This window comes from Ambystoma mexicanum, chromosome 11, assembly GCF_040938575.1.
Source record: "Ambystoma mexicanum isolate Mex_15411 chromosome 11, UKY_AmexF1_1, whole genome shotgun sequence".
Classification (NCBI taxonomy): domain Eukaryota; kingdom Metazoa; phylum Chordata; class Amphibia; order Caudata; family Ambystomatidae; genus Ambystoma; species Ambystoma mexicanum.
The window spans coordinates 440,349,283-440,361,615 of record NC_090934.1 but is presented as its reverse complement, the minus strand read 5'-3'; positions in this window follow the sequence as shown (position 1 = coordinate 440,361,615).

Below are 12,333 nucleotides of genomic sequence, written 5' to 3'. Positions count from 1 at the left end.
AGTGGCAGCCAAAATATTGTTGTGAATCTGTATGGCAGCAGCAACTCACAAGTTCGATTTTAAGGCAGGGTCTTTACTTTGCGGGCTGCCGCTATTCTCCTTACTTGGTGAACTCAGGTCGCTCCTGTTATTCGCTGGGATGGTTTTCGGCCGTTGCTGCATGTGCTTATCTGACACTTGATCGCTCTGACTTTTCGATTTGGAGCTGGGATCATCCTTAGAGCAAAGGTTCTTTCCTTTACTTTTAAAGCACTCCGTTGTTACATTCGCCAGGTTTAAGCCCAGATTAGCAGTGTCGTTTTCCAGCTCGATAGATTTTTGGTTCGAGCCTGTCGCTTTACCACTGGTAGAGCGCTCGTGTTCACCTTCTTTATTATGTCCCATGGCTGTTTCCATAGTAGTGATATCACTTAAGGTGCCTAAAGAAAAGCTTGCTGTTAATCTCTCCTTCATTTCCTCAAAGTCGGCTAGGAGTCTCTTGGTCAGACGTGCTTCTCTCGCTGCTAAGTCGATCTCCTTCAAGGGTAAGTCATTGCGGGAACCCTGTTGTATTCCATTAATTAAGTTCCCCATTTCAGCTCGTGAAGAATTGTCACCACTGTTTAATCCGGTTGAGGCATTGTTTTTACTGCTATTGCTATTACATGCAAGTGTTGACTTCATGTTTTGGTTGATGTTCTTAGGACCAATTGCAATTTTCTGTATAGGGGTGCTTTCCTTACGTAAGTTCACATGCTGTTTAGCAGACACTGGGAAAGTAAATTTCAGCAAGCTTTGATCTAATGCTATATTCGGCACCTCAAGCGCAAGTAATTCATTATCGGTCACATCAAAAGGAGATTGGAATGCTTCCGCATTTATTTCGATCACTTCTGCAGCATCGTGCTCACAGTCGTTTACCCCATTATTCAGCCTAGCACTTGGTAAAATGCTGCCCCATGTATTCATAATATTTATACTATGCAGGTTCGTGGGATCCATACGATGTTCAACAACAACATTGTTCTTGCTAACCATTCCATTTTTCAAGGCTACAGTACGCGCGCTGACTGCCTGTGCAATTTCGTGGTTCGCTAGGTCACCTAGATATAGTTGTTGTGGTATGGAAAGTACTTCGTCATCAAGGTTCTCCATGGGTTTTACCTCAGTGTCTGCCACCGAAGCCTGAGCAGGCGCTGGGGCCTTTAGTGAGTTATCCGAGGTCGTCTCGAACACCGCAGACACCGGCTCGAGCTCTGCTTGAGTCCGAGTTTCTAGAGTGCTCGATGCTGCTTTTGTTCGACTCTGGGACATCCCCTCTCGCACATCCAAAACTGTGTCCATAGTGCATTGGACCTTACGAGGAGCGGAAGTAACAGCGGGTGCCAGTCCACTCCCACTCCCACTTCTTTCTTCGCCCCCTTCATTTGTATCGTCGGGATGACGCGGCCTTAGAACACTCCCATTCTCGTTTCCACTTTCAACATCACTCCCCGCGACACTATCTACACATAAGTCCATATCTGCAGTGGTACCGGGGAGGGGTACTATTGAATTCTGGGCTCGTTTTAGCTTAAGCCTTGTCAATGGCCCATTGTCACCCATGAGTGCCTCTTACCTCTTGATTTCAGGCAAGCGCCGCTGCCCTCCGCCACCCGCTGCGGACTGCTGCAGACTGGACTCTGCGCACGGACTCCGCGCACGCTCCGTGCTTTGCTGGTCTTTTTAAGGTCAGTTGTGCTTTTTATTTCCTTAAAGGCACATAGAATGCTCAAAATCACTGGAAGCAAAGTTTGTGCACCGTAGCTGAAGCTCCTCTCTCCTTCTCACACTACTGCAGACTGGACTCTGCACACGGACTCCGAAAATAGAGAAAGAGTTTTCCCTCGGCAATTTGAAGGTGTAGATAAGCTATTTTTCATGCTCTCTTTGTGTACTGGTCAGACTCTTCACTTAACGCCTACTACAGATCTCTTTTGATCACATCGCTTCACATCGCTTCAACGATCTTACTGTGGCATGGCATTTGTTACAGGGCATCTTGCAAGCTTTGTATCTGGCAGATCGCTGAAAAGGTTAGAGTCTCCGTCTTGATCTTGATTTTAACCTTTTGTTTTCAAGACTATTGACTAGAACCTTTTTGTCATCTGACCCTTTGCAGTCGATCCTTTAACCTATAACCAGGCAGCTTTTTCCCCCATGCCTGACCCTCTCCTCATCACAGTCAGAGACACACAGTCTCTCCCACTACAAAGACAGGGAAGGGTGAGGTGTGAGCAATCACCTCACCCTTCCACAAAACAACAGGGTGCTAAGCACCCAGAGAAAATCACCAGTCAGGCAGGGAGAACACAATGCCTGCCCCCCCGGGGGGCCAGACAGTCGGCTACTGCCGGCCAGGGGGTTGGGCTTCAGCCCCCCCAGCCACACTTCAAATACCCAGGGCTACCCCTGGGTCTTATAAAAAAGATGCACAGTTCTCACAAAATACAAACTGTTTGTCGACCCTGAACGGGGACCCAAACAGTCAGGAAGTTCACTGTTAACTCAGTGTCTTCCATCTCGTTCTTCTTTCCCCAAAACCCTCCCACCCTAGATAAGAAGGAGGAAGAACAAAGGAAGAGAAAAACAGGACACTGTACGGTGACCGCAACAAGTCATGGGACAAGAAGGCGGCAAGGGCCAGAGGGGGTTACCTCATGACCCTGTGCCCAAAAGTATGATAGCATAAGGATAAGCGATTATTGTTATTGTTTTCATAACCATATCAGTAACAATAAAATCCTACAGCCTTTTATTGCCAACACTTGTAACCTGTGTGGTCCACCTTACTTTACGGGAAGGGTAGGGTCGGTTTATTGTTACTGCATGCATATGGGTCCAGCAGTTATGATTTTTCAATCCCCAAAGTGATTGTCTGTTCCAGCTTAAGTTCATATGCCTTTTGACTACGGCTTTGGTCCAAGGAGACACACTAGTTGGGGTAAGTCAAAGGTTGCTTAACCCCAGGAAGTCCAATTTAATTTGATATGGGGAAACAAGGGAAGCGCTTTCCCTCCAGTTTGGGATAGCAAATCCATTGCCACCTCTCTGAACGTATGCAACTCACTAGCAGACCAAAGCCTCGCCGAATAGTAGACAGGACAGGACCTGCAGAACAACTCTACACACTGCATTCCAATTTCAAGGTGTTCAAGAAAGTAAGATGCACTATGGGGGAGGTCAAGAATGTTTTTGAGGAATTTGTTCGCCAAAATCACAAGCTTAGAGCAGCCAGAGATACCCCACAAATTGGCCCCAAAAGTAGCTGCCTCTCTGACTTTGGCCTTATAAGCTTCAATAGAAACACACACCACCAACCCCCCTACTCATTTCTTAATCTCATTAATGCTCCACTGTTCCTAGCCAGTGTGAGGCCTGTCTTGGCTACTAGGGCATCCCAGCAGCAATTGGCCATCAATTTCACCCCAAGGAATTCACATTGATTAACCTGTTTAAGGGATCCTTCTTTCAGTTGCAGTTGTAATGTCCCTCTCTGCCTCTTACCGCTATGGAAGATCAGGAATTATGTTTTAGTCACATTGACTAAGAGGCTGTTCATGTTAAAAAAATTCTTCAAATACAGCCATACCTACCTGTAAAACTGCTGGTGTAAGGGAGAGAAGGACTGCATCATGCGTGAACATTAAGACTGGGATTTGTCATTTAGCCAAGGTGGGGGTATTCATCTTGTGCGGTAACAGTTTTTTAATGACTCTATTTATGAATGGATAAAACAATCTAGGGGCCAGAACACAACCCTGGTGGACTCCCATTTCAATGTTAATAGACTTGGGAAGAAACAAAAAAACAAAAAAAAAAAAAATGTTAATAGACTTGGGGCCTCATTACGACCCAGGCGGTAAGTTACCGCCTGGGCCGTGACTTTACCACCATGGCGTAAACTACGTTTACGCCATGGTGGTTGGCGGACTTACCGCCCCATTCCGACCTTGGCGGGGCGGTAAGTCCCCAATCCCCATTTACCCTTCCCCATTCCCATTTTTGCCCCATAGGGCATAATGGGAGTGGGGAAGGCGTTAATTACGCCACCGTAAATTACGGTGGCGTAATTAACTCCATGGTCCCTTAGCGCCATGGATTTTAACACCTGCTAAAAGCAGGTGTTAAAAGCACCATGGCGCTAGGGGACCTCGTAATCAGGCGGTAAGGGTCGGCGCTGTTAACGCTGCCGTAAACCCCTTACCGCCTGGGTCGTAATGAGGCCCTTGGTTGTGCTCCTGTCCATGCTCCACCTAACAGCAGCTGTGTTACCAGAATAAAGGCGACAGATTGCATTCAGGAGTCATTGGGACACCCAAATCCTTCAATACATTTCAAATCCATGTCCTAGGAACACTTTTGTAAACTGTGTGCAAATCAATAAATACAGCATATAAGTACATTTTTCTCAATGTGACATATTTCTCACAAATCAAATGCAGGCGAAGATTTTGATTGGTGGTACCAATGCCGCTACAGAAGCCAGACTGAAGATGGTTGATGGCTTCTTTTGCTGAACCCAGGCTTCGAGATGCTCCTAGAGGACACAGTCACATATCTTCCACTGCACATCAAGAAAGGAGATTGGGCAGTAGTTGAATGGAGCAACCCTCGCTCCTTTTTTAAAAACCGGCACATCTCGGCACTGGTCCAAGAAGACGGGAATATACAGTAAATATATTAAACAGTTTTGTTAGATATGGGATCCGCATTTTGGGATCTGAAACAAAAGACTCTGCTGGGTCATTACCAGGGCTTGGTGCTTTGCCTGGACTTTGGCTTAAGGTTGCTTGCCCAAATTCTTCTTGTGAGAAACTCGTCATTGGGGATTTGTGGGTTGAGACACACCTATTAAAATTACTGGCAATTAGTTCCCTAATTTCTCAATATAAATTGGAGAAATTATCTGCCCACTAAGCTTCACTGATACAACACTGGAGACTATTACTTTCTAAAGGCTTTCCCACGCTAATTAAGGTCCAGAGCCCCCTGGTATTACCATTATCAATTGCAGTGAACAATGAGGACCAAAGGTCTTTGGTTCAAATAGCTATTTTTTTCCTTTTTAAAAGTGTATCATAACTATTCCTAACATCTCAAATTATAAGCATGCCCTCATCCTTGCTTGACTTAGCGAATAAGTTTGTTCTTGGCTTGATGGCAGTCTTTGTCAAAATAGGGCGTCCTTCTGTTTGCTTGACGCTTGGCTATTTTATGTGGTTTAGAAAAACAGTCCCCTAGGATTCTAATTAAGTCTTGGTAGTAGGTGTGCGCTTGAAATAATTTTTCCAGTATAGGGAGGATGCTGTTATAACTACTGGCAAAGTTAGATCAAGGTTTAATTTGTCCCATTTTATTGTACGTCTAGCAAGGCCAGGTAATGTCAATGGTAGTCTACCGGGTAGCATGGGTATGTTTTTAACGCCCCCCAAAAGCATGCGCTACCTCCAGAATTTGTGGATGATTATCACTCTCTGGTTTTATCCCAATCGTAAAATCCCTAAGTAGGGACCAAGCTTCCAGAGTGACCAAAGTGTAGTCGATCAACTTTTATTAGCACCATTCACAAAGGTCATCTGGGCTGGAGAATCCTGCAGCAGCTGACCATTGCATGCTCTTAGACCAGAAGTTGAAAGTATTATAGCCACATCTTTTGTGTTTTTATAGCCATGCTTAGGTTTAATGGCATTAAGTTGGTCTACGCCCCAAACTGCATCTTCCTCTTCTTCAAGTAATTCTCCTATACAATCGAGTGGTTCAAATAGGCGATTGAAGTCCCCGGTGACCACAAGGACTTTGGGGCCACAACATTGAGATCTCCAATAGCTAAACCTCTCCTGTAAAATAAGGAAAAGTCTAATTCCTACCTTCTTGGAGTTGTGATTGTATACATTTATAAAGAGTAGTTGAGATCCATCACAGAACTAAATTTGGATGTCCAGAAGATCATTTGAACTTTGTATGTGAGTTGTAGCCAAATGTAGGATAGATGTACTTAGTGAAGGGAAAAGGCATCGCAAGGAGACAGGGGAGTCAGCGCTGCACAAAGAAGTGTGCAGTCAAAAGGTAAGTAGGGCCGGGGTGTAGCGGGTAAGGGGATGTGGAGAAACCTAATTTGAATGATTACACTGCAGCACAATTTTCAAATTTGACATTTTCAAATTTGTAATTTTGCGCCACAATGTAACAGGTAGATGTACTAATCCATGTTAGAAGGCCCCCACTGGGAGACAACAGTGCCTGTGAATGGCAGGGATTGAAAAAAGTAACATATCCTTGTCAATGAGGAGCCACATCAGTGCAGGTTTCCTGGAGGTTAATCACATCATAGGAATGGACAAAGTTAGTCCACTTTGAATCACATACATACTTGTTGACCCCTGCGATGGCCTATGACAGTACTCAAATCCCATCCTCACTCTGGGGGTGCTTGCCTGCAGCTTCAATTTGGCAATTGGTTCTCACTGCAGTTAACCTACCCCCACACTTCAAGCTTCCACTGTTGAGCATGGGATGTGTGTTCCGTCATACGACATCTTCAGTAGATGAACCAAGTCAATAAGATTATTGAGCCCTCATTTTGACCCATCAGAGATGGACCTTATTGGTTGCTCGAGAACTATCAAATCTTGATGGGGGATTGGATGGGAGCCAGATCCTAAATCCGGAATCTGGTTAAATGCCACTAACATGCCCTGGGTTGCAACTTGTTCTGCTGGATTACATCCTGAAGTTAAATGAGCAGGACCCCCATAAGTGCTAGTACAAAAAGAAGTAGATGGATTTTGTGAAACTATTTGTTTATCAGATTTGAACATATTAGTTCTAGAGATGCTCATTTTAATTATAATTTCCAGATCAGGTGGAGGGAGTGTCCACTGTTCCATACTTATAAGCCCATCCACATGTTACTTATTAGCCAGCTGGTCTCTAATGATATCCCTGTCATGTGGTTCTGGTAATCTAGCACAGGCCACGATGTCTGATCTAATGATGGAGTAGACACTTCTTTTAATCCTTAGCCAATGGATGACCTTGTTGGTCAAACTATACTCTGCTTCTTTATAAGCTTATTTCTTCAACTTAGAGACATTCACACAGAATACAATAGGATCATCGAGGGCATCAGGCTCGTGGAGGTTAGACAAAGTCTGCTGTTTCAATAATTGTGACACTTGGGGTAACCTTGATTAATTTCTCAAGCTATTTTTTTATTTTGTAATACTATGGTATTTATTGAGCACAGGCCTAGCTTCGAGAAGCAACGGAGCACTTTTCCAGAGGTATACACCAATACAGATATATAATAGAGTGCTTTAGGTAGGTATACAACAGTACAGATGCATAACAGAGCGCTTTTCAGAAGTAAAAACAGAACAGATATACAACGGGGGATAGGATACAGAGAGGCACAGAGGAGTTGCATGGCTCTACTAGGTGGTAAGGAGGTGAGGAGCAGGCGCCATCTAGTGAGTCATGTGGTGTGAGGGACAATATGATGGCCTAGATGTTGAGGAGGAGAGACTCTTTTTTTCCAACTTTATTTATTATTTTACACTAACTCATAAAACATTAGAACACACATGTTAAAGTGAATTCGCAAAAAGTCCACAATATCAGGTATTACATAGCACATTTAATTTCAAAGCATCTTATCATATCTCTATCAGAAACCCACCCCCACATCTCATCTCCATTACAAAAACAATAAAAACAGCACAATAGACAAGACAAACACCCTCCCACCACCCACCCCCTATATTATTTACACACCTATTAAACAAGTTCTACACTTTAATCAAACAAACTATTGAACGAACCCCACATCTCGGTATATTCCATCTCCCGATCGCGATTCAAAGTTTGTGTCTTTTCATACCACAAAAGTGTTCACATATCCGATACCCAATTTCCATAGTGATGTTTTTTCCTAGATTTCCACACCTTCATAATATGCTTAATAGCCACCAACAGCGCTTTATCAATCCAATTCAAAGAGTCACATATATCTCCACTTCTACCGTCAACTGAAAGAAAAATTACTGACTTAAAAGTCTGAGGGAATAAATCATCTACCACCAAATCAACTCAATCCAGAACATCCTTCCAAAAATGTAATACTCTATTACAGTCCCAAAGCATATGCTGAAAGGTTCCTCTCGAACAATTACACCCCCAATATAAGTATGTATCTGCCAATCCTCTCCTATTCATTCTCACAGGAGTCCAATAAATACGCCCTAAAATGCGTTGATGAATGTATCTCAGGTTTAGATCAACTTTGTCTTTTACCGCTATTTTCCAGGCAAAATTCCATGATTCATCAGATAACTCTGTGCCCACTTCTGATTCCCATTCCATTCTCAGCTTATCCCAACAGTTCAACATACATTCCTGCAGAGGCATCAACTTGATAAAGGTCGAAACCGCCCCTGGTCGTGTAGTAAACAATTCACAGATTTGAGGTCTACAATTCAAAGGTTCATCCAACGTTTGTAACCTTTCCCTTGGCAGCTGTTCCAGAGATCTATATCTCCTAAACTCTCTATTACGCAAACCATAACAACCAACCAGATCCTCAAATGGAACCATCATTCCTTCCTTCCAAACACCTCCTATCTTTAAAATACCCTTGTTGGCCCAAGCTCTCCAATTAAGCATTTTATTTTCAATTTGCAACCCCGGATTCAGCCAAATTGACGCTGAATCATAAAAAAACAAAGATTGTCCACATCCTTCAAACCAAGAAATAAGAGCAGATTTCGAAGCTGCTATTGTTTCCAATTTTATCCCAGAGTTTGGTATGCTTCCATAGGAATATAAACAATTCACAGAAAAAGGATTTAATCTCTCCCGCTCTATCAAAAGCCAATAAGGATCAGGGTTCTTTCTTTCTCCAAAGTAATAGGATGCTTTCTTTAACAGAAAACCCGTATAATAATTTTCCAACTCTGGGTAACCAAAACCCCCACCTTTAACCCTACATATCATAATAAATCTTGGAATCTGTGGCCTATTCCCTTTCCCCCATTAGAAATCCCTGAAGAGCATATCAATATTTTTGAGCGCCTTCTTGGTAAACCAAAGAGGGAGAGACTGAATGTAATATAAAACCTTAGGCAACAACACCATTTTTATTGCTTTAACTTTAGCCCAAATGCCCCAAAGGCAATCTATCCCATCGTTGTATATCTCTAATAAGAACTTTTTCAATGTATCTGCATTATATTCAACCATTCCTCTAATGTCACACACAAAATAAATACCTAAATATTTCACAGAGACTTCAGCCCAATTGCAGTCCCAATCCAGTGATCTTCTATTTAGTGAGTTTATCTTAAGCGAAAAAACCACAGTTTCCCCCAATTTACTTTGTACCCATATAACTCCCCTACTTCCTGCAACATATTCTTTAGTAACGGCCCCCTTATCTCCGGATTTGTCAGATCATCAGCGTAAACCAAAACGTTCACCTCTCCATCCCTTAACATCCATCCACAAATATTCCATTCCTGTCTAAGATATATCAACAATGGCTCAAGAACTAAATTAAACAAAAAGAACAAAAGTGGGAAGCCCTACCTAGTACCTCTATATAACCGAAAAGCTTGAGACAAAACATCATTAACCCAGATTTTTGCTGAAATATTATACTGCAAAGCACCTATTGCATTCAGGAATTGTGGACCAAAGCCCATCCAAAGTAATGTAAAATTAAGAAACAACCAATTCACACAATCAAATGTTTTTTCAGCATCAAAGAAGATAAGGAATATTTCTTCCACGGTCTCTCGAGTCAAAACTATTATATTTAATAACGTCCTAATGTTGTCATATCCATGTCTGTTATCCATAAACCCTACTTGTGAACCATCTATTAATTTGCCTATATACTTTTGTAACATTATAGCCATAACTTTAAAAATCTTTACATCCACATTTAGCAAAGAAATAGGGAGATAAATAGCACATTTTGAAGAATCCTTCCCCTGTTTAGCAATTAATGTGACAATTGCCTCCTGCATCGAGGTACATAATAACCCATCAGAAAGAAACCGATTAAATAAAACATACAAGTTGGGCACCAAAACTGAATCAAAGGACCTATAGAACTCTACAGGTAGTCCATCTGAACCTGGAGACTTACCCAAATTGAGTTGACGAATAGCATCCCCTATTTCAATTTCTGAAATCTGAGCATCAAGCGCCTCTCTACCTTCCTCCGACAAACAGGGAATTTCAATTTTAGCAAAAAGCGTGTTCAGTTTCTCTTCTGCGACGCATCCAAGTAAAGAGAAGTATAAAACAGTCTAAAACAGTCTAAAACATTTACAAATATCAACACTTTTAATCTTCAACCCTCCTGCTCTGTCCTCAATCTTTTGTATAAATGATCTCTCTTATAAACTCTTTAATTTCCTAGCCAACAAACTTTCTTCCCTATCCCCTTCCTGCCAAAATTCCTGCCTCATAAAATATAACCCTTTCTCTGCCTGCTCGTCCAAGGTATTCTTCAATCTTTCCTTAACACATTCCATCTTTAACCTATCTGCACTTTTACCAGATGAAGCATATTGTTGTTGCAGATAAGGTCAAATTCCAGATTTCTAACTTTCATCTCACCTTCCCTCCTCACCCGATCTGTCCAATTAATCAATTTGTCACGTATAGTTGCTTTGAAAGCGTCCCACACCACCAAACAGTCAGCAGAACCTACGTTATCTTCAAAAAAATGAACAATGGAAGCATTGATTGCATCACATATTTTCTCTTCTTGTAATATAAACGTTTTAAGCCACCATTTAATATTGGTAGGTCTGAACATGTTCTGATTCATAGTCAACTTTACCAATGAATGATCAGAAAGGCACTGTTCCCCTATTTCCACAATATCTGTTACAACAACCAATCTCTCCGAATTCAATAAGTAATCCAACCTTGAATGAGAGTTACGGACAGGAGAAAAAAAGGAAAATCCCTTCACAGCTGGATTTAACAATCTCCAATGGTCGACCAAGGCAAAAGTATCAATAAAATCACAAAAGGCACCACTCAACCTTTGACCCGTAAACCTGCACATTGATAGCCTATCTAAAGTGGCATCTAAAATCACCTCCACGAATATTGTGTTTGCCACTCATGTTTCTCAGAGAAGTCTTCAACTCATCTAAAAAACTCATGCCATTAGAGCATGGACTATAAACCGAACCTAGCGTCAATATTTTCCCTTCATGTTTAACATCTGCTAATAGAAAACGACCCTCAGCATCCACAAGTACATTCTCCACCACCATTCCCAATCTCTTCCGAATTAGTAAACCTACTCCTCTCGAACTGCTTGAATAACAATTTAACAAAACCTTCATGAATTTAGAGGCCCCATAAAACTTGTCTGGATTATCTGTCAGATGAGTTTCCTGTAAAAAAATGACAGCGGCTTTCTCACGTCGTAATCTAGCCATTACCTTTCTCCCTTTCTTAGGGCAATTTAGCCCTTTAACATTCCACATAACAAACGTCAAAGATCCCATCTAGATCATCTAAAAAATCAAAACAAAATAAGACATATTGAATGCAACTCCTCAATGTCTCAATGGGATTTGAATCTTTCATACATAACTTTCCAAACATCTCAAGTAAGAAGAATCTCAGATCAATAATGCAGTAGAACATTGACGTTACCCCCACATACACAACACACCCCACACATACACACAACATATAACAAAGTCCAATCATATGAATTGGAAATTGTCCATACCCAAGCAATATGATGAGGTACACACGCACTAAACCCTACTTCTAAACTGTAACCCTAGAATCCTATGCCCAGATATTTACATAAAAAATATAACCCCTCCCCTTATACTTCCTAGCCATAAAAGCAAAAATAAGTATATTTTCTAAACCCTATCCATATTCACATTTTATACCACTCATCAGTCAATGTATAAGTTACAAAAATATACACCCCCCCCATTCCATCCTTGTTACAGTCCTATCTATCCTTAATTTCCCATACTATTGCATATGCTGGATTCAGGCAATGAATGAACCTAAACCAATGAATGTTATACCTACTTCATGCATTAATGTATTCTACCATTATTAAATACATTTGACACCCTTACAACAAAAGCCACTAAAACCACACTTATATTTTCACACTTCAAAACTGAACTCATACACAATCTAACGAAACACATACATAACTGAATAACATTGGATCCATTAGCCATTAAACCATGCATTAAACCTACACATTAAAAACTCACCCACCACTATGGCAATGTAACACAGTAACAGAACCTA